The sequence below is a fragment of the Pteropus medius genome, unplaced genomic scaffold (genome assembly GCF_902729225.1).
Source record: "Pteropus medius unplaced genomic scaffold, Ma_sr-lr_union100, whole genome shotgun sequence".
Lineage (NCBI taxonomy): Eukaryota > Metazoa > Chordata > Mammalia > Chiroptera > Pteropodidae > Pteropus > Pteropus medius.
In genome coordinates, this window is record NW_024342644.1 from 1,256,691 (window position 1) to 1,278,884 (window position 22,194).

Here is a 22,194-nt window from a genome sequence, read left to right on the forward strand (position 1 = left end):
TTATTTCAATTAAATTAATTGGAATTAAATAAAATATGAAATTTAGTTTTTCGGTGGCATTAGCCCTATCCCAAATGGTTAATGGCACCATAAAGGACAGAGATTTAGTGCTTTTTTACTATCACATATGTTCTATTGCTAGATTTTTTGCCTTGTTTCCATTCCTCCTCCCTCTTACAGCCAAACTCTACTAGAAACTTTCTCTGTGCTAACATTACAGTCTTACCTCCTCTTTACTCTTCAGCTCATAGATATGTGACTTGTCCCAACTCCTGCACTGAAACATTTTATGCCAATGTCATCAACCTCTCACACAACACAAAACAGGGCAAATGTCTTAGATCTCCACTTTTATGTCTAATCAGTTGCTTTATATACCAAGGACAATGATTTAAAATAGTCTCATTCATTTCTTATTGACACCACATGCTCTGGCTTTTCTCCCAAATTTTTGGCCCCTCCACGGACTCTGCTTGCTCTGCCCAACAAATAAATGTTTTCGCTTCTCAGTGATGTCTCAGACATACTTCTCTTGTCCCTTCATTTATTCCCTGCATTATCTCACCCCTTCCCATGTCTTTCAATGACAATATATCATCATAACTCTCAAACTTAGATCTCTCCACTGAGCTACATACCATATACACATAAATGGATGAGACATCTGAACCTCCTAGCCAGTATGTTTCTAAATTAAATTATTTTCTACCTACCCCTGCTCAAATCTGTCTATTTTCCTTTGGAATCTATAGCATTAAATGGCAGCACCCTCACTCAAGCTACTATGGAAAAAAATTATGATACTTCCTCAAAAAAATAAAAAATAGAATTACCACATTATCCAGCAATTCCACTTCTGGACATATACCCAAAAGAATTGAAAGCAAAGTCTCAAAAATATTTATACACTCTTATTCATAGCAGCATTGTTCACAATAGCCAAAAGGCAGAAGCAACTCAAGTGTCTATCAAGGGACTGATGAATAAACTAAATGGATAAATACATAAAATGGATAAATACATTAAATGGAATCCATTCGATCTTAACAGGGAAGGAAATTTTGACACATGCTATAATAGGAATGGACCTTGAGGATGTTATGCTAATTGAAATGAGGCAGTGCCAAATAGACAAATACCGTATGATTCCACTTACATGAGATAGCTAATGCAGTTAATTTAAATTTGTTGAGAGATAAAATTGAATGATGGTTTCCAGGGGCTGGAGAAGGGGGAAAGGGAAATTATTATTAATGGGTAGAGTTTCAATTTAGCAAGATGAAAAGAGTTCTTGAGACAGATGATAGTTATGGTTGCACAATATTTTCAGTGTATTTGATACCACTGAACTGTGTACTTAAAAATAATTAAGATGATAAAATTCATGTTATGTGTACTTTCCACTGTATATATATATACACTGTGTATATTCACATAAATAAGAAGTGGAAGACCCTGGATGTAAACCCCATGTCCTCTACCGCTAGAGCTCGCATCGTTCACGGTTATATTCTACTTCATGACCTGGACCGTTTGGTGTTATCTAATGTCATCTTGTTACACAGAGTACACCAAGACCTTTAGTCAATGATATTTGACTCAAATATCATTTGCTAAGGTTGGTCTGTAAGTCTGGACTAGTAGTGGGGCCTTTAGAATTATCTATCATTTTCTGTTTCTCAAAGGGCATAGTTTTTGTGAATCATGATGATTCAGACCCACAATATGTTTTTGGTTATTTGGTTATTATGAGTGTTTATAATTATCATTTATTGAAGATATGCAATATTTTAGGTGTGCCTTAGGGGCTTTTCATATTTACTGTAATATTTATAACATCCCCATATTCTTATTTTCATTTATAAAATAAAGGTACTGAGGCTTTATAAAATTAAGTAATTAGGTCACATAACTAGTAGAAGTGAGAGTTGAATCTCATTTTGTTGAAATCAAAAATATTTTCCACTAAGACATACTTTTCCCCATTGCCTAACCTTCAAAGGACACATAAGCAACTTCGTTTCCTATTCTTAAATTTGGCCTTGGCCTCAAGTAGCCTTTCATATATTAACACAGTCTTATTATCTTTCATGAAATATGTATGCTTTGAAAATCACCTTTGAAAGAAAATATTTTTATCAGTATATTCAGGAAGTTGGACTAATGAACTCTCAGTTCTGACATTTTTCTAAATCTTTGGTTTTACTATACAACTGCATTAAAATGAGAAATCTCATCAGAAAGACTGAGAAAGAGATTGAGCATAATTCTGAGAGGCAATAAGTTTATAACTTAAATGTCTAACTACAGCTAATGGAGTAAATGTCTAATAGGTCTTGCTGTAGAAGTTCAGCCTCTTAAAAATTATTTTTCACATAACATACTTATGACAGCATTTATTATTAATGATCATCTATGAGTTATGAAGGATAAGCTCATGCGAATGGAATCTGAACGTCAAACAACAGTCTCTCAGAAGCAGCTGAACCTCATCCAACTGTAGAATAACTTTGGAAATGAGCTAAAGAATGATGCTGAAGAAAATGCTTTGGTTGAACTAGTGATTTAATCTCTAAGAAGTGCCACCAGAAATGTAAATGGAAGTGAGAAGAAAAAAATGGTCACAGTATTAAGTCTCCATGGTAAAGCTCACAATAGGTCAGCTATATGTATAGCCCTGAACTTTAAATCTGATGGTTTCCGAAGGCTTGGAAGCAGATAAATTTCTTCATCTAACATTTCCTGGCTCTTCAGTGATGTCAAACTCAGTCAGATCAAAGGCGTTGAACTCCTGTCAAACTCCAGGGTGAGTAATAGTCAGTAATTTTAATCTTAATCCTGAGGCCACAGTGTGTTCAAATGAGAAATCTACCCCATATGTTCATGATATTACTTCACAGAAGTCCTTAAAAGATTTCTTCGTGAGAACTCTGAGAGGTTTCCAAATCTCCTTGGCCTCTTGGTCGTTTTAACCATTAAAATTATAAATAGGAATATCATTAGTGAAAATAGTTAAAAAACAAAACAAACAAACAAAAACAGTGACTTTTAAGAACCTAATATATGCCAGGAACTCCTACATGCATTATGTCACTTAAATTCTTGCAACTGGCCAGCCAATTGAATGGCACTGCCCCTATTTTTCAGATATCAAGGCACAGATAGGTACATGACTTCCTTCAGTGTATCCAGCTGGTATATGACCTCAGGAGTATATCTTACTTCAAAACTCATATCCTTTTAGGACATCACACTGCTTCTAAACCCAGTTTCTTTTTAGATCTATGAAATGATAGGTATTCAGTTGAAAACACAGAATATACCCGTTAAGAAGAAAATGAAGTCTGGGAACGTGTTTTCATTCCCCAGCCAGCATCCCTGCTGACCTTGCCAGCCGCAGTGATCTCATTAACCTCTATATTATCCTCTATTGAAGTGTACTTCATGTGGGTCCTTTAAAACTGTAAACTGGCCATTCTGAAAAAGTCAAGCAGCTTGAATTTGTGCCCATAAGGATTTTCTTGATGCACATTACTCATGCCCCTTTCTCTTCAAACTTAAATTGTCAAACTGTTTTTGCAAATATTCAGACTGTTGCCACTCATTTAGTCCTTTCTGGCATATAAGTTCTGGACTGTTTTCTATGGAACTAGAAAATGTTTGCATTGAAAACTTGGAAATATTAAAATTAAAATGGAAAGATGATGCTAAGTGATCAAAAAAGCAAGAGAAAACAACCAGAGCTAAGATGACTTACCCAAATCACCAGTTCAACAGTTATTCTCACTCGTGTTTCTCTGTTACCTTAGGAAAATGCAAATTTGACTGACTCTTGGAAAATACTGACAAAGTCAGCTTTAAACCTCTATATCATAAAATACAATATTACAAATGAATTCTCAAAGTAGAAGAATTAAAAGTATGAAAACGAAAACACTAAAAAAAGCAAAAAAATTATGTTGTGCCTTGATAATTGAGTTTGCTGTTAGGTGCTTTCGTATAACATCTCTTTCTCAATATAGCTTAATAAAGTGGATTTTATTCTCATTTTATCGATGAAGCATCTGAGGCCCTAACAAGGTCAAATATCTTGCCCAAAGTTACACAAGAAGTGAATGGAAAAACTACAATCAGAATTAAGCTCTAGCTCCAAAACCCATTCCTTTTTCACTTTATTAAACTGCCATCTTTAATTTTAAAATACATGTGGAAGTAGTTACTTAACTATATTTCCATCTCCTAATAACTATTGTGGGGAATGCTTATAGAGTAATTCATACAGCAGTAGAACTTGCCAAGTAAACACATTTTTAATGATGATGGCCAAAGCATGCTCATGCAGTTATTTAAACAGGTGAGGTGATCATTATGTTTCTCCCCTGTTTAAACAAGGTTTCCATTCATTTAAGAAATATAACATGGCAGGTTGCATGTTAGGAAGAGATAAGACATGCCTCTGAGCCGACATCCAAGGGGGTGAAAGCAGAGACTCGTGATGTGAGGGGAAAGACGGTGATGCAAATGTATTTTATCTCAAAGAAACATATGCCTTGAGGCCCTTTCATTGAAACTATTAAAGTTGAAGAAAAAAACTACAGTCTTTCCCTTATTTTTCTCATCAACATGAAATAATTTCTCTTGGTAGCCTTATACCATAAATACAAAATGTTAATAAAATAACTGCAAATAACTCTTCCAAATACGTTAGTAAAATGTTATCTATGCAATTGCCATAATGCCATTATTGTTGAAATAACACCACAGATCATTTGGATCAGTTATCATTTAAGTAAAATATACTGACATTTTTTCTAGGATTTAGTATTTTTTCTTCTGTAAAAAAGAAGCATCAACTTTAAAAAAATAGAGCATACGCAAAACTGACCACATAAGGCTCCAGCGTGTTTGTGAAAACTCTCAGGCTCACACTCCTGGTTCTGCTCCCCGTTCTGCCCATGTGGAAGCTCCAGCTCCACCATCTCTTGACTGCTCCTTTTCTCCAAAGATTCCCTTAGACAGGCTTGATGTGAAAATCAAGTCCAAAGCAAGAATCACAAGAAAATGCCACATGGTGGAAAGTCCCTATTGCCTCTTGATTCTCTCATTCCCTTAGAATTTGCTGTTTCCAGGAAACTTTCTGATCCTTTATGTAAGAAATCTCCTAACCAGGACTATCTCTACCTCTCTCTAGGTTTGCCACAGCTTTCCAAAACTGAGAGCAGGTGAGCTCTAGCTGATCTTCCCTCAGTACAAATCAAAGGCTTTTTTTTCTTTTTTAGTAAGTCGTCCCTCTTATTGTCTACCCCATACCTAGGAAGATTTGTTTATTCCCCTTACTCACCAGTCTTCTACTACCAGAGCTTTGGTAGTTTTTCTGTTCAACTGGATTTTAGTCACTCTACTCCCATGATATACTACAGATGAATTGGGTTGTCCTGGTCCCTCCCAGCAGAGCTGTGTATAAGAAGCATGTTACACAGCCATCTTCCTCATGACTTGACTTTGGTCTGGGATTTGACCATCAAGCTCTATCCACGGATATTCCATAGAACATGATAAATTCCTTTAAGTGAATTTCATTTGAAACAAAGCCTTCATATGAATTTAATTTGAAATAATGCCAAATCATATTCGTATTTCCAAATATGCTTTTAATATCATGGGTCAACTTGGAGCCTGAAAATCTACTGCACAACCAAGGTAATTACTGGAAAAAATGTTGAAAGACGTATTATTCGTCCAATCTATAATAATATTTCTCTGCATTAGATGTGTATCAGAAGCATCTATGGAGCTTTTAAAAATTATGGGTGCCTTTTTACCCAGGTAGCCCATGCCTCTTCATGATAGATCAGGCTGCTATTCAAGATTTTTTCCCCATGGTTCTGAAGCAATAGTATTATAAAGTTAACTTTGAGGCTATATAGAAATAGAGATAATTTAAAAAATTATCTCCATTGTTTGAGTAATTGAAAGGGATAGAATCTTAAAGAAATGTTACAGGATCTGTGAAATAGGTCGTTATTCCAAACAGAGTATGCCTTTCCCACTGAGGCCTACTCTAAGAATTCCAGGTGGTAAATACAAACGTAAATGACAAGGATATTACTGTTAGGATCTTCTCTTATCCTAAACCTTTCTGTGACACTCTGATTAAACAATTTGCCATTTTGATAAGGATGAAACTATGGTCCAGAAATTAGTCTAGATATTTCAAGTAGAAGAAATTAATTTCACAAGTGATGAAAGAGTTGAGAAGCCCAACAGGAAATGGTGGAGCCCATTAAAAACTACAATCTGCTATCACACTGAGGGCTGATGAGACAAACAGAGAAGATGGTGTTACTGGAATCCACAAAGCATGGCCACCTGAAGGAAATGGAACCATGTTGGGCCTGCCTGTGACTATTAAAGAAGGTGCTTTCAGGCAGAACTAGATCGTGAAGTTAATAGAGCCTCTGCCTGAGACACCAACTAAGACAGGAAAAATGGGGGAAATACCCTGACTTTTCCTTTCTTCTTGCAGTGAAATCTACCTGTGATTTCCACTGGCTTAGCATAACCAGAGATGAGTGATATAGATTAATGCAGGGGAAGTATAGGGAATGGATCTTAGGGCAAAGAGGCACTTTCAGCACAGAAGGCATCTTTGGCTCCCAGCTCAATCACTTCAGCATTCCTATGATTCAGCATCTTTCTGTCTCGGCTTTACCTTCTATTTCTTACTTCTGTCTCTTTGAATGTTATGAATTCGGACCCACCAAAAGAAAGGGTATGTTTGGGTTGAATTTCTCTGCTCAGTTAAAAGCAATGCTATTAGGGAGAGTTCTCATAACAGGTCATCCTCTTCACGACTCCCTCTGATTCAGCCACTGATCCAATCAGCTGTGCATTTTTTTCGCAAAGTCACTTGGTACAAAGCAAGATACAACAGATGGAAACTGAATTAACACTTCCTTTTTTTTTTTTTAGGTGAATTTTCTCAGGAGAGGGACATATTACATCTAGAAAGCACTTTGAGTTTTTCCAGAAAGGGTCAGTGTTATGGGCTGAATTGTTTCCCCCTAAAATCCATATGTCAAAACCCAAATCCCCATTACTTCAGAATGTGACTGTATTTGGAGATAGGATCTTTAACAACATGATTAAATTAAAATGAGATCATTAGTGTGGGTTCTAATCCAATATGTCTGATGTCCTTATAAGAAGAGGAAATTAAGACACAGACAGGCACAGAGGGTAGACCATCTGAAGACACAGGGAGAAGATGGCCATCTACAAGCCAAGGAGAGGGACTTCAGAAGAAACCAAACCTGCCAACATCTTGATCTGGAACTCCTAGTCTCTAGAATTGTGTGAAAATAAATTTTTGTTGTTTAAGCCACTCAATATGTGGTACTTTATAATGGCAACCCTAGCGAACTATATAATTAGTATATTAGATAGAATTATATTTATTGATCAGATATATTTTGATGTTCAAAGGTATGTTCAATATACTCAGTGATGATTGTTTCAGTCACTAGTTCTCTTTAACATTGGCCTTTGTGGCAGTTAGCTAAGGCTGCTGTAACAAGTACCACAGACTGTGTGGCTTAAACAACAAAAGCTATTTTCTTACAATTCTAGAGACTGGAATTTTGAGGTCAAGGGGCCAGCAGGACTAGTTTCTCCTGAGGCTTCTTTGCTTGGCTTGTAAGAGGCCACATTTTTGCTGTGTCCTCACGTGGTCTTTCCTCCGTATGCATATACATGATGTCTCTTCCTCTTATTATGAGGACACCAGTCCTTTTGGATCAAAGCCCACCCTTATGACCATATTTAAATTTAGTTACCTCTTTAAAGAGCCTTTTTGGAGATAGGGCCTTTAAAGAGGTAACTGAGGTTAAATAAGTCACACTGGTAGTTTGGGCTTCAACACTTGAATATTGTGGGGACACAATTCAGTCCATAATACTCTTCAAACTTATTTTACCTTTTCTACTTACACTTGTAACTACTGAAAACATTCCAAACTGGGCAGTAAAGATCTTGTCTAGAGACCTAGCTAGGACACCTCTCCTGACTGCCATTAAGTTGATCACAAACACTCTGATTATTAGTCTTCATTTCTCTAAAATCCAAACCCTATCTTACCAGGTTATTGTGGAAATTTAATTAGATCGTTGGTGTGTGTGTTTTATAAATGGTAGAATATTATCATCAGTAGCCTCATTATCAGTGTGCCTCCCAATTCTTACCTGTGTCAGAACCACATCTACCTGAAAAGTCATTTTTCAGAAAAACATCAGGTCTAGCCTATTTTTTCCCCATAGACACATTGTTTGGATTACATTTTCCACTGTGCCCAAGTTTTTCTGGCCCTTGTTTTCTACACTATTTCCCAGATCATGGCCATTCATAGTTTCCTCATCTATAAAATGGGGGATAATATTATGTATCTCACAGGGCTATTGTGAAGATTAAATGTGTTGAGAGCTATGAAACACTTAATATTGTGTCTGACATAAAGTAAGCACTATACAATTGATTATATAACATATATAATATGATTAACAACACTATCATTATTATTAGAATTATAGGTAATTATTTTTTATACATGAGATGCTGTTGCTGCCCTGTCTGATCCCCCTTCACCAGGCTCATGCACCAATTGCCAAGCTGCTGCAGTTGTTGGCTGCTAAAATTTCATACTTGCAGCCTTCTGCAGAAGATTGCCCTTGGTGATGGGAATCGACTCTACTCAAGATATCTGAAGAGTTATGTCATCTTTCCTTAGAGGCCACCCACAGCCAATAACTGACTAGTATAAAGGATAAAATAGGCCAGCCCCCTCTTCTCTGTGTAGGACAAACTCTGTTGCATGATTTGATCTCCAGGGTTTGGCAGTGAGAACAATCTGAAGCTACATGTTTTATAAAACCACACTCTTAACTAGCTTCTTCCCTTGCCCCATCCTGTTTTCCTCACTCTCTTGTAGGGCTCTTCTGAGAACATACCCTCAATGACTCACGTGCACAAGAATTCCCACATCAAACTAGAGTCTAGAGAAACCAACCTATGAAATTCACCTCAGTAGATAGTAGTTTTTAGACTTCAGCGATGTCTTATGCATTTTTGTTTCACTGCCATCATATCTAACTTAATATCAATCTTATATTATGTGTTTAAACAAATGTTTTCTGGTTGATTGGTTAAAATATCTACAAAGTATCTATAGGAGTAGTGACTACTGATTTCAGTTTTAAAAGAACTACAGACCAAGAATGTAGATGCAAAATACAGAAACTATGCAATGGAAAAATCTGTTCATCTGTCTTAACAACTGATGTAAATCACAGTTAGTTGAGAGCAGTGATTACTATTGAATGTGAGAGCTGCCAGAATGATAGAATCATGTGTGTCATTTGGAAACTAGACGTACATCCAGAGAGAATGTGGGAAATATTGTCATTGAATACTGTCATATGCTTTGTAGATGGATAGTGTCATCTCAGTGACAGCATGTCCTGCAGAAAAGGCCTCTGAGGAAGTCTGAGGACAGGTCTTTATCTTTTCATTCCTCCTGAGATTATAGAAGCAGCTTTCAATTAAAGGCAATGAAAGAATGAGAGCGTCTTGCACTACTGTGAACCAGAAGTTTCTACATTATTTCACATTATTATGTTTTATATCATAATGAAAGAAAAACTAAATATAATCCAAAGATACAGAGAGCCATATGCATCTACGATAGAATCAGCCTTGCCCTTCCTTTCACAGTTTTATCATTATGATCACATGAAGTAACATAATAAAAGCACTTTGTAAGCAGCAATGTGCTATATGATTGTATAGTACTAAATGATTATTATTATTAATATTAATAAAAAATACATTCCCCATAGGTACACTTAGGCATTTCAGGTGTATTGGACAGTAATCATTCAGTTCCAAGTGGGAGAATCCTACCTTAAATTAGCCTTAGCAAAAAAGGACTCGATCACTTGGCTCTTGGCACAAGGTAGAGGTCCAATGGTTAATACTCACAATAGTGGTGAATTGGGATGGTATACCAGTAGAAGGGAATGCATTAGCTGATATGATGTATCAGGTATTTGAGAGGTGCTGGGACTTTGTAACTAAGAGGATCATGTTATTCAATGGTTATTGTTAAATAATATTGATATTCTAAGACTGTGGTTCTCAACTTTACCATGAGTCAAAATGACCTGCAGGTTTGTAAAACAATTTTTCTGGGCCCAATCCAATTCCTATTAAGAAATGGCATTCCTCCCTTCATTGAAGACAATGCAGAGACCTCTTTCCTGCAAGATAGTACGTGTCCTCCCCAAAGTATAATCCATGAGCATTGATTCCTAAACATATACAGCATGCCAAACCCCATCACAGCATCTGCTTCTGAAGAACCCAGCTGTGATGGTGGGCTTCTAGTTGGTGATAACTGGAATCAGAAGTTTCAAAACATTAAGAATATTCCTTTCCAAAATTTTTGTCTGACTGTCTACCAGATTAATTCTCTCCCACTGAAGATGAACTTTTTCAACCTTGTATATGGACAACAGAGCCATGGACACATCATACTCAAGTGATAGCAATTCTGTGTCCCAAGAGTCTCAGAGGAATCTGTTCTGGTCCACTTTGAAGAAATCCAGGGGAAGGCCCTATTTGGTGTAGTGCTCACTGTGCTACAGAGCCATAAAGAACATGATTATGGTATCTTGGGTCAAATCTTCATTCCTGGGGTCAGGGAGCCAAGGAAGATTTCCAAAAGAAGGAAGAAAAGGAGAAGAATGGGCAAAAATAAAAGTAAGCCATTTTTTGAATGAGATTGATACTAATTCATACCAGAATACTTCCATATGTCCTGAATTATTTTGATAGCTTAAAAAGGTGTGGGAGTAGAGAAAAGAAAAAAGAAAAAAATGACTACTTCTTTCACCACAAATTTTCTTATCTGACTGGGCATAAAATTAAAAGTCAGTAATTAATCTTTGTTGCAATAGACAGAAACCTAAATTCAAACTAAGCAAAAACTAAAATTTATTGAAGGCTCCTATAACTGCAGGAAGTAGAGTGATTCAGCTGGCCACAGACTCAGACACCACCAAGGCCATCTCTGTCATCTCTTGCCTTGGCTCCTCATTGTGTCACATCATGCTGTTAGACCAACTTTCTCCGCATAGCAGGGAACAATGGAATGTGAAGTCACCTGCTTCCTATTTTGCAACTTCATCACAAGTGAGGAAATGCCTCCCCACCCCTCATCTCCAGTTTTAACAAATATAGGAAAAAATTTTATCTAGTTTGGTCACATGCCCAACTCTGAGAACAATCAGGCATGATCAGAAGAAAAGTCTCCTAGTGTTGGAACAGCTTGATTTCATAATCATTATGAAAAAGGGAAGGAATTATTTAAGAACATGGAAGAACCAAGAGAATGGCTGGGAGCAGAGGAGGGACATCTTTCAAAAGAGGGGATGCACAGCCTAATAAAGCCAGAAGGAAACTAGAACAAGAAAAAACGGACTTCACTTCAAAGAACATAAAAGTAGAGTTTGCTTTCTACCAGAAGTAGGGGAAGTCACAAGCACAAGCCTGAAAAGTTTATAACATAATACAAAAAAAGAAAGCATAAGTTCATATTTAATCTCATCCATCTTTGTAAAGATAGAGAAAAAAAGCAGGTCCTAGGATGCTGGTATCTGAAAGGACACTTACAAACCGCTAAGTTCAACCTCATTTTTTAAATGAGGTAGCTAAAGCCCACAGAGAAGTGACTCATTCAGAGTCACTATTTGGTGGCAGGTACCATGATTTCTAATTTAGCATTCTTCCCACTGTGTTGTAAGAGCCCCATCCAAACTTGGTTAAAACAAATACCTCCAAGATTCTGGATTATTATTGACCATATTTTCTGATTTTAAGAGTGTTATAATTGTGAATGATTTTCTCTGCTTACACAGGTTTTTCAACGGGAAGCCAATATAGTTTAAAATATCATTGCAGAACTGGAGCCAACACAAATTTTTCTAAATTTATATTCAAGAGCTCAAATTTTAAACACAAGGTACTGAACCTGGCATTAATTACTTAAATTGTAATCTGTCTCAGAACTACTGGCTAATGTATTTTACACTTTTTGTCTGTATCTTCTTAGAGCTGTGGGGAAAGTTTGGCCACCCAAAAAGTAATAACTGAAAAATAAAAAGCAATGAAGAATAAGGACCATATCTGTGTTCAGACAGAGAACTGAAAAGGCATTTAGCATATACACTACAATCAGACAAAGTTAACTTGATCCTAGTCTCTGATGGAAGGAATGAACAGGTTCACCTAAGTTCAATCTTAATGCTTTGGAAATTAATTATGAGTATAAGTGGCCTCTCCTCATCTCTTAGAGTATTCAAATACCTCAAAAATTCAAATAAAATTACTTGAATTTTTTAGAGACTCATTGTATAGTTTGTATGGCAAAAGTTACTCTCTCGCACTTCCATTTATAGAATGAAAAGCAAAAATAAAATTCAGTAGTACTTTGTGTTCTTTACATTGAGTTTTCCATAATTATGCATTTACTCTGGAGTTTGAATATCAAGTCTGGGGTGGAGACATATTTGGGAATAGTCAGTATAAATATTATTTAAAGCCATGGAATCAGAAGAAAGAGTCAGGAAAGATAAGAGAAGGTGAAAGGAATGAAAATTGAGCCTCATGTTATACAAACATGACACAAGGTCTGAAAGATGAGAAGCAAGAGAAACTAAGAAGGAAAAGATAATTAAGTAGAAAGAACCAAGAAAGAGTGATGTATTATAATCCAAGTAAAGAGAGTATTTCAATACATATAAAAGATAAATTATGTCAAATGATGAAGTAAGATGAAAATGGAGAACTGGTTTTTGGACTTGGTAATGGGGAAGTTGAACATCTTGAAAAGAACTAATTCATTGGAGTTGTATGTATAAATCTTTAATTAGAAGGAATTCAGGTGGAAAGAGGGGGAGGGGATGTGTAGACTACCCATTATGTGAGTTGAGCCAAAAAGGGGAGCAGAGAAATGGTGAGACAATTATAAGAATGTACATAGTTATGTGAGATTTTTCTGTTTGTGTGTGTGTGTGTGTGTGTGTGTGTGTGTGTGTGTTTATGCCTGGCACTTGGTCTTCCCAGGCGGTCTCCACCAAGTACTAACCAGGCCCGACACTGCTTAGCTTCTGAGATCAGATATCGGGTGTCTTTCTTTCTAAGATAGGAGATAGCAGACCATGTTTTCATGCTAATGGAATGACTTCTGCAAAAGAGAGAAATTCACGATGCAGGAGAAAAGGGAGACAGTTACAGCATGAATAACCTTGAGTAGGCATAAAGAACAGGACCTAGTACACAAATAATGGGGTTGTCCTTAGGAGCAAGGACAGTTCATCTAAAGAGGCATGAGAAATAGCAGAATAGATAGATAAAGAGGCAAGCAGGTTAGTGGATGTGGTGATGAAAATGTGGAAGATTTGAAATGCTCATCCAAGATAGTGTATGAGTGGAAGGACTTGGAATATATAGTAGGAACAATTAGATAATAATTAGAATCCAGGTCTATGGCCATGCCACCCTGAATGAGCCCAATCCCGTCTGATTTGGGAAGCTAAGCAGGGTCGGGCCTGGTTAGTACTTGGGATGGGAGACCACCTAGGAAGACCAGGTACTGTAGGTGTAAACTACAAAATAAAATAAAATAAATTTAAATTAAAAAAAAATTAGAATCCAGTCAAAAGGATTCCATGTAGATCAACTACATGTTCAGTACGGTAATGCTATATTGCAGTAACAAATAACCTCAATGTTCCAGTGGTAACAAACAAATCCTCATGTTTCTAATGCACACAAAGATGTACCTTACGTATTCTTCAAGGCTGCCACCTCCATTGAGTGACTCAGAAAGTCAGATAGCTTTCCAATTTTGGCTCTGCATCTCAACATGTGGCATCTGTACTCACTAAAATGTCTTGTCCGTTTTCTGCCAAAAGAGAAACAAGAAAATGGTACATTGGTTCTTACATGTCTTGTCATTTCCATTCACCATTTCATCAGCTAGCACCAGTCGTACAGCCACACTACCTGCACTGAGTGTAAGGTAACTCATGGCCTATTTAGTGAGAACTTCTGGCTGCTGTGATGTGAATATTTCATTATTTAGAATTATCGAGGAGATAGCGTTTGAAGGAGAAGTGGTGAACCAGGCGCTAAAAAATTCTTCAAATAATAAAAGGAATTGAGCTAGAAGGCTGTAGATGTCAATAACTGAAACAAAAAAATCAGCAGGTACTAGAGACTGTTGGCATGAATGGCCAAGGAGCTGGGGACTTATGTGCTAGAAATTATCTTCCTGCTATAGTAAATTCTGTTTGAAATTTGTGTTCATGATTTCAAATACCCAGATATAAAATGAAATATTCAATCATCTAGCTCTTTCCTAAGGCAGTAAATTTTAAGCTATTCATGAATGGCCTGTTGATGAATATGAATAATATAGGGCTAACCATATTTCCTACGTGGTTTACCAGATTTTAAAGATGAAAATATGAGCACAATAAAATTTTACTGAACACAATTTATTCTTTCCTTGATGATTTAGAAGGCACCTTTTGCTCCCGTAGTGACTTAGGGACATGCCTATGAACATCAATTATAATTGAACTGCAGATGTGCAGGGCTATAACTCACATGGGTTCTCTGCACACTGGGATCACAAGCAGGGCAGCAATAAGAGTAATGATAGCAGAGAATGGAAGAGTCTAGAGCTGGGGATACTAACCAGGTGGTATGACTTGCCCCCAAGGGTAAAACTAGCAGTTGAAATAATAAAGTTCAAGGAAATGAGGGAACTTGGGTTTCAATCAGGGCTGATATTCATGTCCAGGTGCTGGGAACATGAGACAACAAAGCTCTGTACCAACCATCAGGCAGATCATATGTCTTCAATCTCGTAGGTTAATTGTTTAGAAGCAGATGTGGACTATTCAACTATTGAGATTTCCAAGACATGGTCCATCAACCTGGGGCTGGGACTTTCAAAGATAAGCTGCTAATCATTGTAAGGTCAAGGACAGGGCTCCGGTTCCAGCATGAAATTGAAAGGCAAACCAGAAAACTAGAAAGTTAAGCACAGGCTGGAGAGGTGGGGAGAAGGGTCTCAACTTAATGAACATCCCAGATACCAAGCTTAAGTGAGCATGTTGATTTCACAACACAGTTACTTGGGGGATGAGAATAGGATCTTACTACTCTTTTTAAAAAATCTTGGAAAAGACATGGAAGAAACTTAAATGCATATTACTAAGAAGCCAATCTGAAAAAGCTACATACTGTATGATTCCAACTATATGACATTTTGGAAAAGACAAAACTAAGGAGACACTAAAAATATCAGTGGTTGACAAGGGTTGGAGGAGGGAGGGATGAATAGGCAGAGGATAGAGGATTTTTAGGGCAGTGAAACTACTCTGTATGATACTATGATGATGGATATATGTCATTATACGTTTGTTCAAACTCATAGAATACGTAACACCAAGAGTGAACCATAATACAAACTGTTGCCTTAGGGTGATAATGATGTGTCAGTGTAGGTTCACTCATTGTAACTGGTGGGGGATGTAAATAATGGGGGATGTTGTGCATGTGTGGGGACAAGGGGTATTTGAGAAAACTCTGTATGTACCTTTTTCTCAAATTGTCTGTGAACCTAAAACAGCTGTAAAAACAAAATAGTCTTTAAAAAAGGCTTAGTCAAGAGATCATCTTCTTGAGAGGGAGGAACAAGTTAGAGAATGCAAGAATTGACTTGCAAAAATAAAAGGTAAAAAATAATTGTACCAGATAGGAATGATCTATCTAGGTGCTGCAGGGTTACACATCTCACCCCATCTATCTCCCAAAGTCTGTACTTATGCTGCCTTATTAGGAAGCTAGGTCAATACCAAACTAGGAAGGGGATTATTTTTGTCATGCAATTTGATTGACAGAAGAGTCAAAGAATATTTTTAGTTTAATAAAGGATTTACTTTAATTCTTATTGTATTGTAGATTTTTTGTCTTTCTTAATTTTATTCTCTACCCCCATGGATTTAAATCTCCTGCTATCTTCACAATGGAAAACTAGATGAAACTGAATTTGGATCAAAGGATTAAGGAAAAAGGAAGTAGGTCCCAGAATGGGATATGGTAGGAAGAAGGAGAAAAGGTAAAGAGTTTAAAAGACAAAGGAGTCTTTGGGGGAAACTATGAGTAGAGGGAGAGGAAGTAAAAGGAGAGGGAGAGAGAGGCAGAGGGCTATTAGATGATAGGTACGGATAGATGACTGATTGATAGATAGATGATAGATAGATAGATAGATAGATAGATAGATAGATAGATGATGATGATAGAGGATGATAGATAGATAGATAGATAGATAGATAGATAGATAGATAGATAGATAGATAGATGATAGGTAGATGTAGATAGGTAGGTAAGTAGGTAGGTACATAGATAGATAGGTAGATAATCACCTGAGGGAGGCTTCCAGATACCCCATAGATCTGGGGGTGACTGTGTAGAGAGCCCCAGGAATCAATTACAAGGCCTCACCTACTCAAAGTGAGATGGATGACCTGAGCAATATATAAAGTACTCCCAGATGTCCACTCAAGGCAGAACAATGATCAAAAGAGAAGTCCCGGCAATAAAGAAAATAAAGTATTTTCAAAGACATCTGCCAGAGTTGGGTGAATTGAGTCAGTAGTGTCAAGGTGAATTTTATCCAAGGGCCCCTTTTGACTTAAAAAAAAAAAAAGCTATTTGGAGTTATTTGTGTTTTCAATATATTTTGTTTATTACAGTAAAAACAAACATAATTTGCATTCAATTCAACTTGCAAATTTTCTCATCTATTTATAAATTTAGTAAATGTTATATAAGATAAAGTAACTTTTGGAGGGAATTTTGATTAGTGTTTCATCAACCCAAGTTACACAAACTAAATTCCCCTTAAAATAATCAATCTCATTTAAAAACTTGGTTAATTAAGTTCCTTTAAAAAATTTAAACTGCATTTATAAATTAAAATATTCTACTTCATATGCCTGATTGGGTAAGTTTATTATCTTAAGAAGTAAAATCTTCTCATGTTCTAAACAAATCTTTAAAGTTTAAATAAATTAAACTTAATAATATAGCAAATTTAAAGTTCTCCTAAGCTTTCCAATACTGATTGCTAATTTACTGCTATGCATTTCAACAAGAACAACAAAAATTACAAGAACCAATTGCATGTTTAAAATTGAAATCAAAAGTCAATATTTAGATTCCATTTAGTTTTATTCAAAGTGTAGTCAGAGGAACAGAAGCCTGGGTATCACCTGCCGTTTACTAGAAATGCAGAATCTCAGGCTCTACCTAGAATGACTAGATCAGATTCTAGAGCCCTAGTCTAAGAGAGAGCAGGAAGGGATGATTTTTACATTAATTTTTGAGTTGGTGTAGGTGACAGAGTCAGGTGGGAGGATCTTCCTTCCCTCCCTTCTTTTCTAATAGCATATAGCAATTCAGAAAGCTAATTATTTCATCAATCTCATAAAAAAGTTCTGTAACTCAATGAAACACAAACATTACTGCATAGTCTAAAAAAAACAAGGGATGCTGGTAAAAAGTAGAATCAATGCTAAGACCCATACTGGGCATAGAAGTAATAAGAAAACAGACCCTTCGTTGGATGGAAGTTATTGCTCAAATCAGCTATACAGAATATAAACTAGTAGGACTTTCACTATGAGCCAGATACCAAAGTATTTTAGAAAGTGGGATGGGCAGTCGTGAAAGTTGGTATAGCCACATCTTCTTTTCTTTGAGCTGAAAAGAAGAAAGAGAAGGAGAAAGAAAAGGGAGAAGAGGAGGGGAAGAAGAGGGAGAATAATTAAGATAAAAAGCATCATGAACATAACATAAATACCTGACTGAAATGAGCAGGGGCTGCCTTACGCTGAGCCTAGCTAGGCCACTGTGTAGTGGTCACCAGGAAAGAGAAACGAGATCAGCTAGGTGAAAAACACTCTCTTAAGAGGCCCTGCCTCGTTGGGTTCATGGCCAGTCTGCTGAAACAACTGTGATATTGGAAAGTAAAGCCCTGTCACTACACCCCCATCAATAATGGAAATGTGGAACGATGCCAAACTCAAGGTACACTGGAAAGGTGAAGTTTCTGCTGTGGCTTGAGAAGGAAGAGGCAGATGACAGAATCAGAACAGACTATCTTGGATGTTTCACAATACCTAGGGGAAATAAAGAATTTGAGTGGTTAGGGTCTGAATAAACAGAGCATTATTCCCTGGGAGCATACTAGACTGCTTCCACAGAAGCATCCTTATTCTCAGCATAGTTTCAAGGTTAGACAGCTATACAATAAAGAAAGCTGCTACTGGGAAGCAGAGATGCCATGTCTGAGCACTGGAAAACCTGAAGCTGTTTAGGAGAGTGGGACTAATCCAGTGGTCAGAGGGGACTGTGTTCTTTTAGAGAGGTGTCCAAGCACTTCCATGTGAAAGTCAAATGCCTAGAACTAACGGGTGCTAGTCTACTCTTTGCAACAGCTAGTACAATTTAGGACAAGGGTTACAAATGCAAAAACACAAATCATATTTAGTTGTATTTTACTTACAAAGTCCAAGAAACTAAATTCTGACACACCAAACCAAAACGTACCAAAATTATGTTCGTTTCTTAGTTTTGTTCAAATTGTGCTGCTGAAATGCATGCCTCACCCAATCATTTTAAGTTTGGGCCCAGAGAAAATTCCTTACAAATAAAACCCACATTTCCCTGGCACTCTTCAACTCCTGGAGGCAGAATTTCATTGTAGTGTCATTTAAGCTCCTCTTTTTTTGTAGCTGACTACAGTTCCCAGAATTCTAAGGGCTCAAATTCCTCAGGAAGTTTTTGTTATTTAATTGCTAGATTAAAATAATTAACTCAAAAGCAACATTTTTTCATTTAAGGTCCAGAGTAATATTATAGAGTAGGTGTCCCTACAATGTCCACTAGCCAAGCCATGTCTTTCCTAATGTCTGTTTTTCTCTTTGTGCTGGGTTAAACAGATTTATCAGAATTTGTTTGAAACCAAGGATATGTCTATAAAAGACAAATTTGTTTTAATTTCAGTAACCCAGATGCTTTTAGATATTATTGCAAAGACAAACTGATAATTTTGAGGATATACAAGTGAATTATTTTTAATTTGACAGAAAGATATGGGCAATAACAGTGAAGATTTTAGTCAATTAATTAATCATTTCTCTACATAATGCTGTATATGTGAATAATTTAAAGCAAACATATGAGTTCACCTTAAAAGTCAGTTCTTTCACGAGCTCAGTACTGCTGGAAAATATTTTCTCTATATAGTTGCAGGCTACAAACTTTTTAAATAGTCAATTTATCATTAGGATTACACTGCAATGGGCTATGGCATATTTAACAGATTTTTCTTTGACTTAAACATTTTCAGCCAGCATAGACGTTTTATTCTAAGGCCACTTGAGTGCTGCACCAGTGGACCTCTAACTTAAGCAGTTGCTCTACTCAGAGAAGAATTATAGCTCCCTTTTAATTTATGGTTTAGAGAATGTTGTGGAGATCAAGCTGAAGAATTAATTTCAGATTGGTCCCCGAGGGATTACTTTGAATGGTTCATTTAATTCACTTTGGGAGGAACCCTATTAAAGTTGATGAAAATGGCAAAGACCCACTAGCCCATTTCTAATCTAGATTTTGTTTGAAACAGACCTCATCCTTCTAATTAGAGTTGTTAGAACCCACTTTAATTTTATTAATAATAATTAACATATGGTACTTCAGTTTACAAAGCACTTTCTCATTATCAATTAAGTTTTTAAATCATCATAATAATTTAATGAGGTAGTATATTAGGTTCCTATTGGTGCTATAACAAATTACAACAAATTTCTTAGCTTAAAAGAACATGAATTTATTATATTACATTTTTAGAGGTCAGTAGTCCAAAACAGGTCTCATTATGCTAATATCAAGGTGTTAGCAGTGCTTCATTCCTTCTGGAGGCTCTAGAGAAGAATCTATTTTCTTCCATTTTCTAGCTTCTCAAATCTGCCAGTGTTCCTTGGCTCATGATCCCTTCCATCTTCACATCCAGCAAGCAATGTACAGTCACATCCTTCTCATACTGCATCACGCTGACTCTGCTTCTTCTATCACATCTCCTGCCTCCCTCTTCACTCATAAGGATGCTTGTGATTACATTGCCTATTCCCCCCAGATAATTCATGGTAATCTCCCTCACTTAAGATTCTTAATTTAATGACTTGATAGTCCAAAATAAAAGTTCCTATAAGGCACTTTTATTGAACTTGGATATTATGTTCAAAAATTATTTTAGACCATTTTCCAAAATTTTACCTCAGGGCTTATTGTCACTTTCAAGTTAACCATTTAATTAACAGTAAGGTGGATAAATTCTGATGGTGATAGCGTTGATAAAGTACAATCCTACAGATACCCCTAAAAATGAAAAAAATAGTTTCGAGTTCCTATAGCACAATAGAAACTGCTTAAATTTTAGTATTTTCACATAATGTGACATAACAACATTGAACAACGAGGAGGTCAAGTAAAATCATCCATAGCTCACACCTAGAACATACTAAGGAATCAGACAATCATCTCTGTGGGACTTGGAGAACAAAGGGAACGTCAGAAAAATGGTGAAACACTATAGCTACTATAACTAATGCCATGAGTAATAAAGTCCTGTGTCTCTGACCCAAGAGACTCAAGTCTTCGGTCAATATCCACAAAACCGGCAGGCTATCTTGTTAGCTTACAAAAAGGGCAGAAGCTCAGATATTTGACTGTGTAAGGCAATTTTAAGGAGCAAAGATAACAGCGAAATTTTGAGTAAATCTAAATAAGCATTAAGTATAAATAATAATATTAATAATAAGAACTAATTCATAAGAGACACAGGCATACCTTGTTTTATTGTGCTTCACTTTACCATGTTTCACAGATGCTGCATTTTTTTTTTTAACAAATTGTAGGAGAGGCCCTCCACCAGCAAAAAGATTATGATTCGCATTGTTGCAATACTCACTTTATTGTTGTGGTCTGGAACCAACCTGCAATATCTCTGAGGTATGCCGTTATTTAAAAACAAGAGAGTAGATAATAGATGGCAATTACCAAAAAGAGATGGGGTAGTTTGCAGTTAAAGACCGCTAAGATCTCTGCATAGATCAAAATTTATATTAACTTTATACTTTGTTAGACATGTATATAGAAGACTTAAGAAACCCACTAAAATAAATTAAGTAGAATGAATAACTTCTAAGTCAGAAGAAGGGAAAATAGAAAATAAAACCTGTCAATTTTCCAATAAAAATTGAAATTAATGCTAAATTTTTTTTAAATGGTAAATAGAAAATACACAATAAGATGGCAGATCAAATGTAATTGTAATCACAATAAATGTAAAGAATAAAACCTGCTTATTAAAAGACAAAGATTTCACATTAGACTTCAAAAAACCCACTCTATTCTGTCTCAAGAGCTATACAATGACACGTGCACACAAAAATTGAAAATAAGAGAATGAAGGAAGATTACTAGGAACATCCAACCAAATAAAGCTTGCATGGTGATTTAAGACAAGACATTTAACATTTAATAAATATATCAATAAATCATCAGCATTCAAGTAAATTAATGCTTCTCTGAATTTAGGTACCACAACTATGCACTGTTTTAAGATTGCTAATCACAAATACAGGTGTCAAATTTTTATTGCAGCTAATGAGTTATTAACCTTAATCCAGGCCCTTTGAGTGTAGCAATATGTTAACATCTGTTTCCCAGTTATTAGAAAATATGCCTCTTTATTTAGAAAAATAATCACTATGGATATTTTCAAAATCTGAGTCTCCCTTCTGGAAAGATCCTGAATAAACCTGTTCCCAAATGACACTCCCTCATACATCTTGAAAAAGATGGATGATAGACGATAATAGATAGATAAATAGATTAGATAGGTAGATATAGATATATACTTACATACGTACATATGATAGATGATGATAGATACAGAGATAGATAGGAATTTTAAAATACATTTTTAAAAGCTAAAGTATG

General features: G+C 36.1%; 1 pseudogene; it reads left to right on the top strand.

Moving 5' to 3' along the window:
• The first annotated feature begins 13,594 nt into the window (after positions 1 to 13,594).
• Positions 13,595 to 13,714, top strand: LOC120605655 (uncharacterized; annotated as a pseudogene).
• The last annotated feature ends 8,480 nt before the right edge of the window (positions 13,715 to 22,194 follow it).